We start from the raw sequence: 18629 nt of genomic DNA on the forward strand, positions 1-18629 counted from the left end.
CCAAATCGGATGCCTTTCCATCGCCGCCACGGAAAGGCATGGGGTCTTCACGCTGGGGGCCCCCTGCGGGCCCCCAGCGTGAAGGAGGGGTGGGGTGCACACAGGGGTACCTGTGGTACCCCCCAGCATTTGCATAAACAAAGCGGCAGGCAACGCGCGGTGCCTGCCGCTTTGTTTATGCAAATGCACGCATACAATTTTAACATAGTGGCGGGCGATGCAGTGAGCACCGCCCGCCACAATGTTAAAAATGGGGGATTTGTCCGCCACAGGGAACATTTTGGATTGCGGAGTGATAAAATGTACTGTTTCCACTCCAGTCTGTGCAACATTAGGGAAGGGTTGGACTCAGGAGGGGTAAACTCTACTATTCCCCCTCCATTCGGTGCAATAGTAGGGAAAGTGTTATACTGGGGAGGGATAAAATTTACTATTCCTACTCGAGTCTGTGCAAGAATAGGGAAAGGGTTAGACTCAGGATGAGTAATAATGTACTATTCCCACTCCAGTCTGTGCAACAGCTGGGAAAGCGTTGGACCCAGGAGGGGTAAAAATTACTATTCCCACTCCATTCTGTGCAACAATAGTGAAAGCATTGGACTTAGGAGGTGAAGCATTTACTTTTCCCACTCAGTCAGTGTAACAGTAGGGAAAGTTTTGCATTGCAGAGTGGTAAAATTTACTGTTTTCACTCCAGTCTGTGCAACAGTAGGGAAGGGTTGGACTCAGGAGGGGTCAAAATGTCCTATTACCACTCCAGTCTGTGCAATTGCTGGGAAAGGGTTGGATTCAGGAGGGGTAACAATTACTATTGCCACTCCATTCTGTGCAACAATAGGGAAAGCATTGGACTCCGGAGGGGCAAAATTAATATTCCCACTCCAGTCAGTGCAACAACACACCATCTTTAAAAAAAAACTCACCCAGGATTACATATCTCCTCAATTTTTTAAAATCTCATTCCTGAAGCCTATAAGATCCACTACCAACCAAGCTGCCATAAATACCTACATAAAACTGAGGGAGGCCTTACCATCATCAATAAATTCATCTCTTCATTTTCCCACCTAAACACAACACAGTTGTCAATGCCTAACAATCTGCCTCCCACCCCCCAATTTTAGTACCACACATATCAGCCCACATATCATCCCCACCGGAGACAATAGTTACTTCTTGAATGTTTTCTCACGGCCACCGCCTGTACCACAATCGCCTACATGCTATACTTATATTCAAACCATCACTTTATGGTAGGTCCCATCTGAAGCTTAACAAAATCAACCAATCTCATCTCAGACATCACAGTTCTTACCCACACCTTACTCAATTATCTTGCATGCCTCATTCTGCACTAAGCAAGTAAAACTGAAGGCAAATGCCTAGTTGTGCTGCTACAACCTAAGATCCTACAATATGGAAAACGAGTACCCTTGAAAACATTTGCTGGTCACTAGAAGATTTTCATACCTTCAAAACAGCAAGCTCTGCAAGGAGACTCACTCTATGCCAAGTAAAGTCTTATCATTACACCACATGAACATAAGCAAGAAAGAAAGGTTAAGTAGATAGTCCTTCTCCATCCGGACACCCAAATTATCAGGCAATAGCCTAATTAACAACAGAGTTGGTTTCAGCCACATGCAATTGGGAAATATATAAAAGGTACATGTCTTCAGTGAGCATCACTGCTCCTTATGATAGGAGTCAGATGTTACCTACTTTATTAGAAATTACATTGAATTTTACTGCCAGGGGCGGTGCCCTCTGTTCAGTGCTTTGTTGCTCCTGGGCTAAGTTTGAGCTACTCAAATACTTATAAATACACACTTAAATACTGAATTACTTATACATACACACTTCGATACTGAAATACTTATACATACACACTTAGATACCGAAATACTTATACATACACACTTAGATACTGAAATATTATCATCATCATTTTAACTTTATTTCGGTTTGTTTATGAACCATAAAAGTACATCAAGGAAAAGAATACATTTGTAGCAATAAACTAATACACAGTTACATCTCATTTTATATATATACAATAAATCAGTTAGCATGTGGTTTATAGAATAATGGTTAAAATACTAAGACAATAAAATACATAGATTAAAAGTTTAAAACACGGTAGAAGCCTAGATTTTGCTGGGACGAACTGTCTACCTACATTGGAGTACCTTGCTACTACCGAATCATTCTCCGTCTAATTAACCACATTGAAAACAAAAATTTAGCAATAGCAGTAACTATTAGTGCATTAGTATCAGTTTGAAAAATTCTAAAAAACTCTATATGGTTCCTGACTCCTAGGTTCACACATAGTTGTATGATCCATTTCTTTCTGCTAACAGAGTAAGCAGGGCAGAACAAAATCACATGAATTAGAGATTCATTTGGATCATTACAACCTGGACAGGGACGAACTAAACCCGTTTTCCATTTATCGGTGTAAGAGTGGAGGGGTAGTGTACCATATCTGAACTGTAGGTACAGTTTTTTTGCTAAGACAGGTTCTATAATATCTAGTTCCTTCTCAAAGCTGTAAACATTCTTGAAATCTAGAAAGCTGTCAGTGAGACTAGAGGGCCTGGCTGATCGAAGAACTTCTTGTAAGTTGTAATATTTTATAGACTCTGCCAGGGTTCTCTTTGAGATGGATTGGCATGTGACCTCCGGATTGGACCAGAGATTCTCCATGCCAATCCTGGACGCCTGCCCCCTTATAAAAGATAACCACTTTATCCTCCCTACACCCGGACGTGCCATCACGATCTTCAGTTCTTCTCTATAGCACTCAAGCTCCGGGACACTCCGCAATCTACGCCAGTAGAGAAGCGGGCGTGAGGCAATTGCTTCTGCAATTGGCCTTAGGTTTAAATCCAACCTTAATGGAGTTAGAGGTGTGTTTTTTGGTAATGAGAGCAGCTGTCTGATGAAGTTATTCTCAGATATGCTAATCTCACTCGCTGGACGGTGCCCCCAGAGTTCCGCCCCGTAAAGGGTGGAAGATCTGGTTTGAACCTTATATATTTCCAGCGGTACGCTGACTAATTTGTGGACACAAGATTTCTGCACTTTAAGAATCCCCCCCGTAGACTTAGAAAGGGTTAGGTTAGCCTTAGTCATTTGGGTTTCCCAGCTCATTTTATCATTTAAAGTCAGACCTAAGTAAGTGAAATTATTAACCATTTCCAGGGCTCGTCCATCCATTTTCGGGCTTGGACAATTTATTGCGCTGGCATTAAACACCATGTACTTTGTTTTATCTATATTAATCACCAAATTCCTGTTCCTACAGAATTTGGTGAATTGGTCTAACACCCGCTGCATCCCCATGGGTGTTTTTGAGAGCAGCAGGGTGTCATCCGCAAACATAAGTGCAGGAAATTTACCGCCAGCTAAATTGGGAGCATCAATATTGTGTACACCAATTAGGTCATCGACAAGGCCATTTAAAAAAAGGGAAAATAGAGTAGGGGCAAGTACGCATCCCTGCCTAACTCCCTTCTCAATAGGAAAAGCTCTTGTCAGCTGGCCATATTTGCCATAGCGTACCTTTGCATAGGTTCCTTCGTGGAGTATTTTAAATTGATGACACAAATAGGGTGGAATCCCCATTGTTGTTAGTATGCTCCACAATTGGTTCCTGTCCACCATATCAAAAGCGGATTTGAGGTCCACAAATGTCAGGTAGAGGCTACCCCCTTCCAAGACCACATGCTTCCAGTAAAGTACCTGGAGCCGTAGTAATTGGTCGATGGTAGATGTTTTAGCTCGGAACCCTGCTTGCAGATGGGAGAGGATGTTATTCTCAGTAATCCAATCTTGCAAGCGTTGCAAAAGCAGTTTGGCGTAGATTTTTTGGGTAACGTCGATAAGACTAATTGGCCTATAGTTTGACGGGGCCAACGGAGAGCCCTTTTTTGTAAATCGGGATGATTTCGGCCCCCAGCCAGGTACTTGGAACATCTTGGCCGTCAAGAATAGCATTAAATAGGATGGTCAGGTAAGGGACCCAGATCTTCGGCTCATCTCTGAAAAGATCACCAGGGATCCTGTCCAGCCGTGGGGCTTTGTTACATTTTAATGCTTGTACCGCAAGAGTAACTTCCGACATGGTAAAAGGGGGGGGAAGACATCCAGGGTCCAATCTCGAAGACGTGGTTAATAAGGCTTTGTGCTGGAAAGCAGGGCTAGAATAAAGATCACCAAAGTAGGCGCACAAGGCTTCCTCGGCAATGTTGGGATCAATCTTGGACTTGCCTTCTGGCTTCCCAGTATGGACCAGATTCCAAAAAGATCGGGCATCTTTCGCTATTAATGCCTGTTTAATAGCCTCCCATTTCTCTGTTTCCCATTCAGATTTTGCATGGGAGAGGAGATTCTTGTAATCCTTCCTTGCAGCCATAATGGTTGCTCTATGGCCTAGTTTGAGGGTGGAAATTAGAGTGGTCTTCGCCCTCCTACAAGATTGATTATACCAGGGGTTTGTGACACATGTCTGTCGGATAGACTGCTTTACTGGTTTATAAAAGCTAACCGCCAGGACCAACATTAGTTCTTTATGAATATTTAAAAATTTAGCATCTTTATCAAGATTTTGGGCACTTTCATGCAAAGTTAATAGGCGCTCAAACTGGGGAATGACACTTTTATACAATAGTGCCAAATTATCTGACGAAGACTTAATAGAGGCCCATCGGATTCTTTTACCACCCTGTAAGATTCTGATGTTACTAGAGACCATATCATCCTCTTGGTACTCCCCATCGGGAAGTAGCAATTCCAAGTCTGCTACCAAGGGGTTGTGGTCACTTTCCGAGCGGTCAAGTACATGGAAATGTCGGATCAGATGCCATAAGGACATACTAACCATAAGATAATCTATTGTTGATGAGTGGCCCATTCCATTGTAGGTACTCCTTCCTGGGCTGTCCCCCGGGAAGCGACCATTACAAGCTCTAAGCGAGAATGTATATGTCAATGAAGTGAGCTGCATGACCATGGGTGTCCAAGATTTAGTTTGATAAACATTTGGGGGTGGGATCCGGCAGGCGTCATATATTATACATACACACTTAGTTACATGCATAAATTATAACATGGGCAGAAGAAAGAAATCCATTCATTATAGTCCTTATAGAGTCAGAAAGTCAGAAAGTGACAGCCCCATCACACATAATCCCCATCTCAATCAAAGTGCACCCGACCTCTTCATTTATTCAGGCAACAAGTAATTTGTCACCCTCCTAACTTCAATTGATCACCCACGCATAGGATCCAATCAAAGGTATCACCCCTGGCATTCCTGTCCCTTATCACAAACATCCTTTAGTCCTCAAAGGAAATTTTTAACTTGATTAAATACTCTTTTGGAGCTGGCATCACTGTTGTCATCTTCTGTCTTTGTGCTGTCTTGCTGTTGTGGTTCCATTGCTGGTGTAATGGGCGGCCATGCTCAGTTAACAAAGATAAACATGGCCCATCAATGCTATATGTCTCACACTGCTTCTTCACAGGAGTTGTCAGAGAGCTACTGGCAAAAAGTCTAGGGGACAATCCATATGCGATATGCCTACACAAAATCTCTCAATTTAATTGTAAAAATGACAATGGATGACCTTCGGATGCGGATGGACAGGGGCCAGTCGGCAATCTTAATCCTGCTGTACCTGTCCGCCGGCTGAAGGCAAACTCTGTCCAGTTCAACAGTGGGAAAACAGAGTTCCTACAGTGTAGGACGGGAGGGATTACCCGAAGCCTGCCGATAGATTTCTGGCCCCTAACTTCAGACGGTACACTGACCCCAGTGAATACGGTGCGTAACTTGGGGGTTATTTTTAATGAGAATCTCAATCTGGAGACCCATGTTAATAAACTAGTGGGAACGTGTTTCTCCATAATCCGAGGTCTTCGTAAGGTGCTACCGCTGCTGCCTACCCATGTTAAAGCAACGGTGGTTAGGAGTACCATCCTTAGCCACCTGGATTATTGCAATGCTTTGCTTTTGGAATCTCCGGGGTATTTGATTACCAGATTGCAAAGATTGCAAAGTATCCAGGCGGCAGCAGCAAAGTTAGCACTCTTCCGACCCCGCGGATCCTCAAAAACACAAGCACTGGCGGATCTACATAGCCTCCCAGTATCCCAACGGATCTGTTTTAAATCTTTGTGGATTGTGTATAGAGCACTTTATGAACAAGGCCCTAAGCCACTTCAGAATAGGTTTCAGTGGTACAAGCCTACCCGGAATCTCCGCTCCGCTACAACCAACTGTGTAAGAGTGCCCAAAATTAGGAGGGTGACACTGGGAGGAAGAGCCTTTAGTGTGGCAGTGGCTCGCCTTTGGAACAACCTCCCTTTAGAAATCAGGAGGACACAAGGCCTGCTGCTGTTCCGGAAGAAAATTAAGACCTGGTTATTCCCCAGGATACAATAAGAGGGGTAGAAGTATACTTTCTGGATAATATGCCGCTCTTTCATTGTGTAGCCGACAGCCTTTGTGCTGGATAGTTCTCTTAGCGCCAGGATGCCCGCAGGGTTGCACTGCGCTCTACACGTGTTTATAATAATATTAATGTGTGCAAGTTGGAATCTAAACATCAGAGGCTCTCAACACTGTCTATGACTAACGCCTTGTATGGCTTCCCAACTCCTTCCGGCCATCAGTCCATACTTCAACACTGCATCCTGACAATGCCAAGAGAAAACAATTGTCAGTTGAAAGACACAGAGACAAATCAGGTCTGCCAGAGAGGAAACAACCTTCACATCGAGGTCATTAGGCCGCGATGCCTTTACAACGCGATCGTTACAACAACTGCATTTGTTACAATGCGATGCCATTACTACGCAAGTCATTACATCGACTTGCAGTAGATGACGCTCTAACATAAGGAATGGTATAATTGACTATTTCAACACTTTCCCTACTGTTGCGTAGGCTGGAGTTGGAGTAGTAAATTATACATTCCTAATGTTACGGCACCATCTACTGCAAGTTGATGTAATGACTAGCGTAGAAAAGGCATCACGTTGTAAGAACGTGGTGGTTGTAATGACCGTGTTACATACCATGTATTAAAAGCATGCATTGTAGCGTGCTATGTTCCATTCAAAGTACTGAAGCCATCAACCTAAGCTGACCATCATGTCTTATTTCCGCAGATGGTTCCATTCGCCAACTATCCTTCAGGAGCCTCATCATCGAGGATGGATGTAAAAGTCGCTTTGCCAGCTTCTTTGGGACGACTAAAGCGGATAACAATTACACGCTGTCCTGCAAAGATGCTCGGACAGTGGAGAGTTTCAACTAACTACAGGGTCCAGGCTATGCCACTCTGTCAGCTGTGATCATAGAACTAATCCACCCCCATACAGTGTGCTGAGCCCGGGTTTCTGGTGGTGCCTGATGTGTCAGAAGCTTGCTGTGATCCAATCAAAACCCCTGGAACACCTAAAAAATGTATCCAACTTGAGTATTTACGGCTGATGAAATACAAAATTTCGAAGGATGCATCTTTTTTCTGCCAGAATCATATCCTTTGCCCATTGAGATAGTAAAGTTACCATAATTGTGTTGAGTTTGTTGCACGAGCCTTTTCTTTTGCATGCACTCGTTCAGAGGTACAACTAAGAGCTAAAGATATCCCACTGGTAATGATGCTTCTGTTGACAGTGAAAGAAAAAGCAGCAGCACATGATTCTTATCACTTAAATAAAACCTAACAAAACAATCATACAAATATAAAACATTTATGTATGCCCCAAGTGGAATATACTCCTTCATGGTGCTTCAAGGGAGTGACTGGCCTGTTGAAACGCTGATCCTTAGAACTCTTATCCAGGGCTTTCACACCCTAAATTCTAGGTCAAGTGCACAAGTGATAGGCACAGACACAGATCATCTCCCTTGCTGTGTTTTGGTGGAAAGAAGGGTTGATAATTATATTGTCTGTGTGTGTCTCTGTGCGGTTGGCAAAGCGACATGGAGGAGTGATTTGTTTCGACTTTATTAAACAAAGCCTGGAAACCATAGGGGTGTCGCTGGTGTTAGATCAGGCCTGAAATGTGTCTGCTACTACCCCTCCTTGCCCCACCCTCTATCCCACCCTTCCACGCTAGCCACCCCCTGTAAGCCCTGACCCGGCTCATTATCTGTCTCCGTACTACCCTATACACTGCCTCATTGTCTGGCAAAAGCCACTGTAAAACTACCATTGTCTACAGAACCTTTGTAAAGATTTATATAGGTCACATACATCAGGAAATTAGAAGAAATCCTAAATAGCTGTTCTCTGAAAAAGTGGAAGGGCAGAGACAAAAGGGGTGGCAGGTGGCATTCTCCGAATACCCTTCAGACCGCAGTGGCATCAGCAGTAAATTCAGAATTTGTAAACAGCAGTTGTGATATCGTTTAAGATCAGCTTTTATGTTGAAGTGTCTTGGCTCTTACCCCAAAGGTCAAATAATTAATTGAACAGAGGGGACCTTACAGTGTCCTATTAGGGACAGAGACTCCTCAGGGCACATTTCTTTTCAGAGCTGTGCACGTCCCTTTCCATTACAAAGCTGAACCGGTGCACATCTCTTTCCATTACAATGCTGAACCGGTGCACATCCCTTTCCATTACAATGCTGAACCGGTGCACATCCCATTCCATTACAATGCTGAACCGGTGCACTTCCGTTTCCATTACAATGCTGAACCGGTGCACATCCCTTTCCATTACAACGCTGAACCGGTGCACATCACTTTCCATTACAATGTTGTACCGGTGCATGTCCCTTTCCATTACAATGCTGAACCGGTGCACATCCCTTTCCATTACAATGCTGAACCGGTGCACATCACTTTCCATTACAATGCTGAACCGGTGCATGTCCCTTTCCATTACAATGCTGAACCAGGGGACATCACTTTCCATTATGATGATATACAAAGCTGAACCAGTGCACGTCCTTTTTGATTACACATTCCGTTCCATTGCAATGCTGAACTGGCGCACATCCCTTTCCATTTCAATGCTGAACCGGTGCACGTCCCTTACCATTACAATGCTGAACCGGTGCACGTCCCTTCCTATTACAATGCTGAACCGGTGCACATCCCTTTCCATTACAATGCTGAATTGGTGCACATCCCTTTCCATTACAATGCTGAATTGGTGCACATCCCTTTCCATTACAATGCTGAACCGGTGCACGTCCCTTACCATTTCAATGCTAAACCGGTGCACATGCCTTTCCATTACAATGCTGTACCGGTGCGCATCCCTTTCCATTACAATGCTGAACCGGTGCATGTCCCTTTCCGTTACAATGCTGAACTGGTGCAAATCCCCTTCCATTGCATTGCTGAACAGGTGCACATCCCTTTACATTACAATGCTGAACCAGTGCATGTCTCTTTCCACTACAGTACTGAACCGGTGCACTTCCCTTTCCATTACAATGCTGAACCAGTGCACGTCCCTTTCCATTGCAATGCTGAACCGGTGCACGTCCTTTTTTATTACAATGCTGAACCGGTGCCCGTCCCTTTCCATTACAATGGTGAACCAGGACACTTTCCGTTCCATTGCAATGCTGAACTGGCGCACATCCCTTTCCATTACAATGGTGAACCGGTGCACATTCCATTCCATTGCAATGCTGAACTGGCGCACATCCCTTTCCATTACAATGTTGAACCAGTGCATGTCCCTTTCCATTACAGTACGGAACCGGTGCACTTCCCTTTCCATTACAATGCTGAACCAATGCACGTCCCTTTCCATTGCAATGCTGATCCAGTGCACGCCCCTTTCCATTACAATGCTGAACCGGTGCACTTCCGTTTACATTACAATGCTGAACCGGTGCACATCCCTTTCCATTACAATGCTGAACCTGTGCACAATCCTTTCCATTACAATGCTGAACCGGCTCACATTCCATTCCAATGCAATGCTGAACCAGTGCACATTCGTTTCCATTACAATGCAGAACCGGCGCACATCCCTTTCCATTACGATGCTGTACAATGCTAAACCGGTGCACATCACTTTCCATTACAATGCTGAACGGGACCACATCCCATTCCATTACGATGCTGTACAATGCTGAACGGGTGCACATCCCTTTCCATTACAATGCTGAACCAGTGCACGTTCCTTTCCATTACAATGCTGTACAAGGCTGAACCAGTGCACATCCCTTTCCATTACAATGCTGAACCAGTGCACTTCCCTTTCTATTACAATGCTGAACCGGTGCATATCCCTTTCTATTACAGTGCTGAACCGCTGCACATCCCTTTCCATTACAATGCTGAACCAGTGCACGTCCTTTTCCATTACAATGCTGAACCGGTGCACGTCCCTTTCCAGTACAATACTGAACCGGTGCACATCCCTTTCCATTACAATGCTGTACAATGCTGAACGGGTGCATACCTTTTTTCATTACAATGCTGAACCGGTGCACTCCCCTTTCCAGTACAATGCTGAACGGGTGCCCATCCCTTTCCATTACGATGCTGTACAATGCTGAACGGGTGCACATCCCTTTCCATTACGATGCTGAACCGATGCACATCCCTTTCCATTACGAAGCTGTACAATGTTGAACCAGTGCACATCCCTTTCCATTACGATGCTGTACAATGCTGAACCAGTGCACATCCCTTTCCATTACAATGCTGAACCAGTGCACTTCCCTTTCCATTACAATGCTGAACCGGTGCACATCCCTTTCAATTACAATGGAGAACCAGTGCACATCCCTTTCCATTACAATGCTAAATCGGAGCACATCCCTTTCCATTACAATGCTGAACCGGACCACACCACTTTCCATTATAATGCTGTACAATGCTGAACCGTTGCACATCTTTTTCCGTTACAATGCTGAACCAGTGCACATCCTTTTTCATTATAATGCTGAACCGGTGCACTTCCCTTTCCATTACAATGCTGAACTGGTGCATATCCCTTTCCATTACAATGCTGAACTCGTGCACATCCCTTTCCATTACAACGCTGAACCAGTGCACGTGCCTTTCCATTACAATGCTAAACCGGTGCACGTCCCTTTCTATTAAAATGCTGAACGGGTGCACATCCCTTTCCATTACGATGCTGAACCGATGCACATCCCTTTCCATTACGATGCTGTACAATGTTAAACCAGTGCACATCCCTTTCTATTACGATGCTGTACAATGCTGAACCAGTGCACATCCCTTTCCATTACAATGCTGAACCAGTGCACTTCCCTTTCCATTACAATGCTGAACCGGTGCACATCCCTTTCAATTACAATGCAGAACCAGTGCACATCCCTTTTCATTACAATGTTAAATCGGAGCACATCCCTTTCCATTACAATGCTGAACCGGACCACACCACTTTGCATTACAATGCTGTACAATGCTGAACCGTTGCACATCTTTTTCCGTTAAAATGCTGTACAATGCTGAACCAGTGCACATCCTATTTCATTATAATGCTAAACCAGTGCACTTCCCTTTCCATTACAATGCTAAACCGGTGCACGTCCCTTTCTATTAAAATGCTGAACTGGTGCACATCCCTTTCCAGTACAATGCTGTACAATGCTGAACGGGTGCACATCCCTTTCCATTACAATGCTGAACCGGTGCACGTCTCTTTCCATTACAATGCTGAACCGGTGCACATCCCATTCCATTACTATGCTGTACAATGCTGAACGGGTGCAAATCCCTTTCCATTACAATGCTGAACCGGTGCACGACCCTTTCCATTACGATGCTGTACAATGCTGAACCGGTGCACATCCCTTTCCATTATGATGCTGTACAATGCTGAACCAGTGCACATTCCTTTCCATTACAATGCTTAACCGGTGCACTTCCCTGTCCATTACAATGCTGAACCGGTGCACATCCCTTTCCATTACAATGATGAACCGGTGCACATACCTTTCCATTAAAATGCTGAACCGGTGCACGTCCCTTTCCATTACGATGCTGTACAATGCTGAACCGGTGTACATCCCTTTCCATTACAATGCTGAACCAGTGCACATCCCTTTCCATTACAATGCTGAACCGGTGTACGTCCTTTTCCATTACGATGCTGTACAATGCTGAACCGGTGTACGTCCTTTTCCATTACGATGCTGTACAATGCTGAATCAGTGCACATCCCTTTCGATTGAAATGCTGAATTGGTGCAGATCCCTTTCCATTACAATGCTGAACCATTGCACATCCCCCCGGTATTACTCCCGATCTAACAAGCTGTCATTACGGACACGACAGGCCATATCCCCACACGTCAGCAACATTCTTAAGGAAAATGGACTGCTTGCACCTAAAATTACGGTTAGACACGCCATAACCCCCCCACCCGACCTTCTTCTTCGGACTAAACCCCATAGGGACCTTCCCCCTACACCTCTCCCCGCTCGGTTGACACAGACATGTGACAACTTGGCTATCTGGTACCTCAATACTCGATCTATGGTCAAACACCAATTAGAAATCTTTTTTCTGTTAGACTCCCACAAACCAGACATTCTGTTTCTTACCGAAACATGGTTACACGACGAATCTTCCCCAGATTTGTTGGCGGCCATTCCCAATGACTACTATGTGCTTCAGGCCAACAGATCAGAGGCAAAAGCCTATGGTGGAGTGGCAGCCATAATCCGGAAAACCCATAAATTGATGTCCCTCTCCTCCTCCGGAATCCCTTTGGTGGATTGCCTCCTGTTCAAACTTCACTCACTAACCTCTCCAATTGTATGTGTGGTAATTTACAGACCCCCCAGTTACATGCCCACCTTTCCTCAAGCCTTTGGAAACATTGTAGCTGAACTTGCCATTAATCACGCCAGACTTCTTGTAATCGGCAATTTTAATTTCTGGCCAGGTGACACACGTGAGTGCCTAACGTCGGTAGCCTTCACAGAGCTACTAAGTGGGATGAACCTTACACAGCATATTAAGCTAGCCACCCACAAAAGGTCATATACTTGACCAGGTCTGGTCCTCTAATGTGGAGATCATAGATATACAGATCACCCCATGTCCCTGGTCAGACCATTACCTAATTTCCTTCTCCCTCCCCGTCCCCCCGCATCAAAACCCCCCACCCAGGGACTAGCAAGGTAAGAAACTGGAGTCGGTCGACATCACCGAACTCTGTTCCTTCCTAGCCACCTCTAAACCCCGCAGCCCCCCTCCTCATGACCCTCACCCATCTCTCCATGTTCAGGCCGATAACCTCAATGCCTGGCTGGCCACAGGCAGAGATAATCTGGCCCCACTCAGGAACGTAAATCATAAAAGACCCCATGACGCACAACGCTGGTTCACCAACAACCTGAAAGAGATGAAACTGTCCCTGCGCCAATCAGAGCGAAAGTGGAGATATTGCCCCATTCTGAAATCCTCCTTCGTAACGGCTTTGCACGAATACAAAGCCGCCATCCTGAAAGCAAAATCCAACTAATTTTCACAAAAAGTTCTCAGTTCTGATAATAAAGCGAAGGAAATATTCTCCATTGTGGACAAGCTCGTCAAACCTGATCGGATCACTGCTTAACCAGCGCCCTCCCAACAGCTCTGCGATTCCCTCAACACCTACTTTTTTGATAAAATTGCCACGATCAAAGCCAGCATTCCCAAGACCATACCCCCCCGGAACCCGCTCAGACACATCACAATCCATCCTCATTTGATTTCTTCCCACCCATTACAAAAGACACCTTTCTTTCTCTCCTCAATAAAGTCCACTCTGGTTCCCCCACAGACAGCTGTCCCCCCACATCGCTCGTGAAATCCCATTGTCTCTTCTTAATAACTCCCTGTCCTCAGGCATTGTCCCTAACTGCTTCAAAATAGCAGAAGTACGACCCATTCTGAAAAAACCAGGCACAGACCCCTCGATAACCAGCAATTTTCGACCCATCTCACTCCTACCTTTTTTGGGAAAAATCCTGGAGGCCTACGTCACTAGGTGCCTTAGTACATTCGTGGAAGACTCACACTACCTCTACTCTCACCAGGCAGGTTTTAGACCCGAGCACTCCACTGAATCCATCTTACTAGCCGTCCACGATGAGCTGAGACGAGGCGCGGACCATAACATCTCGCAGGCACTTGTCCTCCTGGATTTGTCGGCTGCTTTCGACACCGTCGACCATAAACTTTTGGTCGAACGTGTCGAAGGCGCCGGCATCCATGGTATTCCCCTAAAATGGATCTCCTCCTTCCTCAGTAATCGCTACCAAGCCGTTCGCTTATCCGACCTCACGTCGGAAAAAAAGGAACTCACCTGCGGGGTTCCCCAGGGCTCCACCCTCTCCCCGCTCCTATTTAACCATTACATCCCGCCACTAATATCAGACCTACGGAAGAGGGACGTAGCCATCTTCAACTATGCTGATGACATTCAGCTCGTCTTCACCATCGATCCCTCTCCCCCTGCAATCGAATCCTTCCAGTCCACCTTGACGTTCATTCGATCGTGGATGAACACAAGCCAACTCAAATTAAACCCAGACAAGACCGAGCTAGTACTCATTAGGCCCTCATCCAATCCCTGGAACCCTAGCTTTTTGCCACCCATTCTGGGCCCTCCACCTACCCTCGCCGGAGCAGTCAAAAGCCTTGGAGTCACCATTAGCAGCGATCTCACCCTTAACCCCAAGTCAATTCCGTAGTCTCTTCCTGTTTCTTTCATTTGCGCAGGATCCGAAAAATTAGCAAATTCCTCTCCTTTGAGGACCTGGTTCAGGTCACCTTGGCCCTAGTAATGTCACGAATAGACTACTCCAACTCCCTGTACGCCGGGATTCCTGCCTATCAGCTGCAGAGACTTCAGCTGGTCCAAAACCAGGCGGACAGACTTGTACATGGCCTACCCAAGTAGCACCAGGTCAAACCTCTCCTTAAGGACCTCCACTGGCTCCCTGTGGCGCAACGCTGCCTCTTCAAGATTGGCTGATTGACCCACAGAGCTCTTTCATCCCATGGGCCAGTCTTCATCGCAAATAGAGTCCAGCGCTACATCCCCCGCCGTACCCTCCGCTCTGCCAACGCGAATCTCCTGACACCCCTTGCCTTCAAGCGCAAGAAACACGGGGGGCTGAGATTTGCGTCCCTAGCTCCCCAGTTCTGGAATTCACTGCCACCTACATTGCGCCAAATGGAGTCCTACCCCATGTTCAGGAAATCTCTCAAAACGTGGCTGTTCTCCCAGCACTATGATCAATAACCCACACACCCCCTCTGCTCACGCTTCCTCACCCCAGCGCCAAGAAACCGTTGGTGAACGAGCGCTATACAAATCCTTTTTATCATATCATATCATATCATTTCCATTACAATGCCTAACCAGTGCATGTCCCTTTCCATTACAGTGCTGAACCGGTGCACGTCCCTTTCCATTACAATGCTGAACCAGTGAGCAGTCCTTTGTAATTTTGAATAAAATAGTCCACCATCCTTTGTTTTAGCTTCTTTTTTTTAGTTACCCAAACTGTATTTATCGATCCAAGTCATGTAGCAAAACAGCACACGATCCTTTTTCATTAAACTATAACAGAGTACTTTCATTTTCACCAAAGGAAAAACAATTACCGCTGCCGCTTTTGTTACATGGGGCCTTTATTGCAGCCGTGATGCCAAACCTGCCCCCAGTAACAAAACCGGGGGTCACAAAATGGCCCCCACCCTTCCCGTCCACCAGAAAACGCCACGTGCCCTCTACGGCGAGTCCTGCTCTGCGCAATATCCCCTTACTGAAAAATTGAATTTGCATTTGTTAACTGTACTGAATATTACAATGTTCATACCCGTGCTTCATGGAAGAAAACAGTGCATAGCTTTTCTATTTTTGTAGCAAAATAGTGCATATTTCGTCTTGTTGCATAGATAATCCACACAATGGAATAACACAACTTTAAATATATTGGTGAGACCAGAACCAACCATTTTATTAGGAACCTCCAGGTGGAATTATAATAAGTGGGTGTTCAACATACACTTAAAGCTGTAAAGGGACATATAACATAATACAATGAAGAGTACAACTCATCTTCAGCTTCATAGGAGAATGAACACACAAAATTATGTTCAAATGCCATACAGATAACATAAGTGATAAAGAGAAAAAACAATGATGAAGGCTACATTAATAAAAAAATATACAATTAATGTAACACCTCCGACAGCTAACATAGTCCTCGTATTTCTTTGGTCTCCTCACTCTATATCCACTTGTTGAGGTTATGTCGCCCTCATTCTTGCTGCAAAGGGCCACCCGTTCCTCACCACATTCCCATTCCATCGGTTCCACAATTTCACACCTTGTCACCCTTAGCATGTTCCATTTCTTAGCATCAAACTAGATCAAACTACTTAGACCTTGCATTTTTCTTTGAGTTCCCTAACTTCACACAAACTATATCGTCTAGTCATCCCCTGACATTGTGTTCCTGAATATACTTGTTTTGTTTTTCTCATACCTAGTGATTCAGCTTTACCCAAACTGGCTGACATTCTTTCTCATTTAATTTCATAAATCTTTATCTCGGCAATTTTATAGCCATAAAAGATGTTCACGTAATACAGATAAAATACATTGCTTATAAAGAACATGATATTGAGTTAAAAAGAAAACAGTATCTACAATACAGAAGCAAATAAATATCGAAACTGCACCGTACACAATATTGCACAAAAAAACAGAGACTACAGACTATAGATCTAATCAACTGTAGACGTTAGTTTGTCATTTGGACATATCGGTATTTTCTATGCAGAATTTGTTAGGAACCTGCGCTTATGCCACATGGCTGTCAAAAATGTTGCTACAGCAAATACAATAAAACCAGATAACTCTGTTTTAAATATTCTGTAGGCCTGCATGCAATTGGTAAATCCCAGGTTTTTGGCATACAGGTATGATACAGTACTTTCTAGGCTTTTGATAAGTTGGGCAGAAAAACAGCAAATGCAAATCATGTTCAGACTCACAATTGCAGCCAGTACAGTTTTTTGGTGTAGGTGGAGCCTACTTACTGGTGAGGGCTCTAATTGGTAAGGTGCCATATCTCCATTGTAGGTATCATTTTCTTGTTAAAATTGGAAAGATGTCATCAAAAACATGTTCAAAATGATAAAAATCTTTAACTTTTAAAAAGGATTCTGTTAGGGTGCCGATCTGTGAATTGTGCAAAGCAGCAAATATTTTGCTATCATAAAATAATTTGGCCAAATACATGCGTGAAATGACATTACAGGCAATTTTAGGATCAGACCATAGTAATGGTATTCCCAACCTCCCACATTCTTTCTTGATGTACATAAGCCAGGGAATTTTCCCTAGATTTGGTAGGCTTAGGATCTCCTGAAGTTCCTGCCTGTAGTTATGGAGCTCGGGTGTTGTCCACAGTCTCCGCTAGAATCTTAGTGGTTTAAGACCCAGTTTCTCCTCTATCGATTTGATACCCAAATCGAGCCGGAGTGGTAGAAGAGGCGCTACGAGGCCTCCGGGTTGTTTGTGCTTAACAAAACACAATTAATAATAAGGAGTACTTGACGGCAGCGCCAAAAGTTGTCCTAAGAATTTATTCTCCGTGACGGTGATCTCTGATCTGCATGTGTAGCCCCAAAGTTCACCGCCATAGACTACCTCCCCCCTTGCCTGCATTTTATAAATCTCCAAAGGCGGGCCGATGGGATTGTAGGTAGATGTGTTAGAAAGCTTCAAAAATGCCCCTGTAAGTTGGGTCAGTCTGAGCTGAGATTTTATTTGTTGAGGCTCCCAGGTCATGTTCTCATTCATGGTTACCCCCAAATACTCAAAAGTCTGGACCCGTTCTAATCTTGTGGAGCCTGTACTGGGGGTTGGACGAGTAGTTACTGGGGGATTGAAAATCATAAATTTAGTTTTTAGGGCGTTGATTTCCAAACCCCGTTCCAGACAAAATAACTCAAATCCATCCAACACACGTTGAATTCCCATTGGTGACTTTGAAAGCAGAAGTGTGTCGTCTGCGAACATGATCGCGGGCACCCTTCTGCCGGCCAGCCTAGGTGCGTCCGTATTTGGTACGCCATTCAAATGAGCAATTACCCCGTTGACGTAGAGGCAAAACAAGGTAGGTGCCAAAACGCACCCTTGCCTTACCCCCCTGTCAACGGGGAAACTGGAAGACAGCGAACCATTCTTCCCGTACCTAACCCGGGCATAATTGCTCTCATGGAGCCTCATCAGATTGTTCAGGAGTTGGGGTGGGATGGCCAGCTCAAGAAGTACAGACCAGAGTTTGCCTCGTGGGACCAGGTGGAAGGCAGCGCGCATATCCACGAAAACCGTGTGTAGCGAGCCCCCCTCTATCCTGACAGTTTTCCAAAACAATAAATTCAGGTGGAAAATTTGATCCATAGTGGATGTATTTTTTCTGAACCCCGCCTGGAAAGGACTTAGGATTAATTTATCATCCATCCAGTCTTGTATCCGCCCCAAAATGAGCCTCGCAAAAATCTTCTGTGGTACATCAATAAGACTGATAAGCCTGTTGTTGGCTGGGAGCAGAGGAGAGCCCTTCTTGAATATGGGGACAATCTCTGCACCCAG

This window comes from Lissotriton helveticus, chromosome 7 (genome assembly GCF_964261635.1).
Source record: "Lissotriton helveticus chromosome 7, aLisHel1.1, whole genome shotgun sequence".
Lineage (NCBI taxonomy): Eukaryota > Metazoa > Chordata > Amphibia > Caudata > Salamandridae > Lissotriton > Lissotriton helveticus.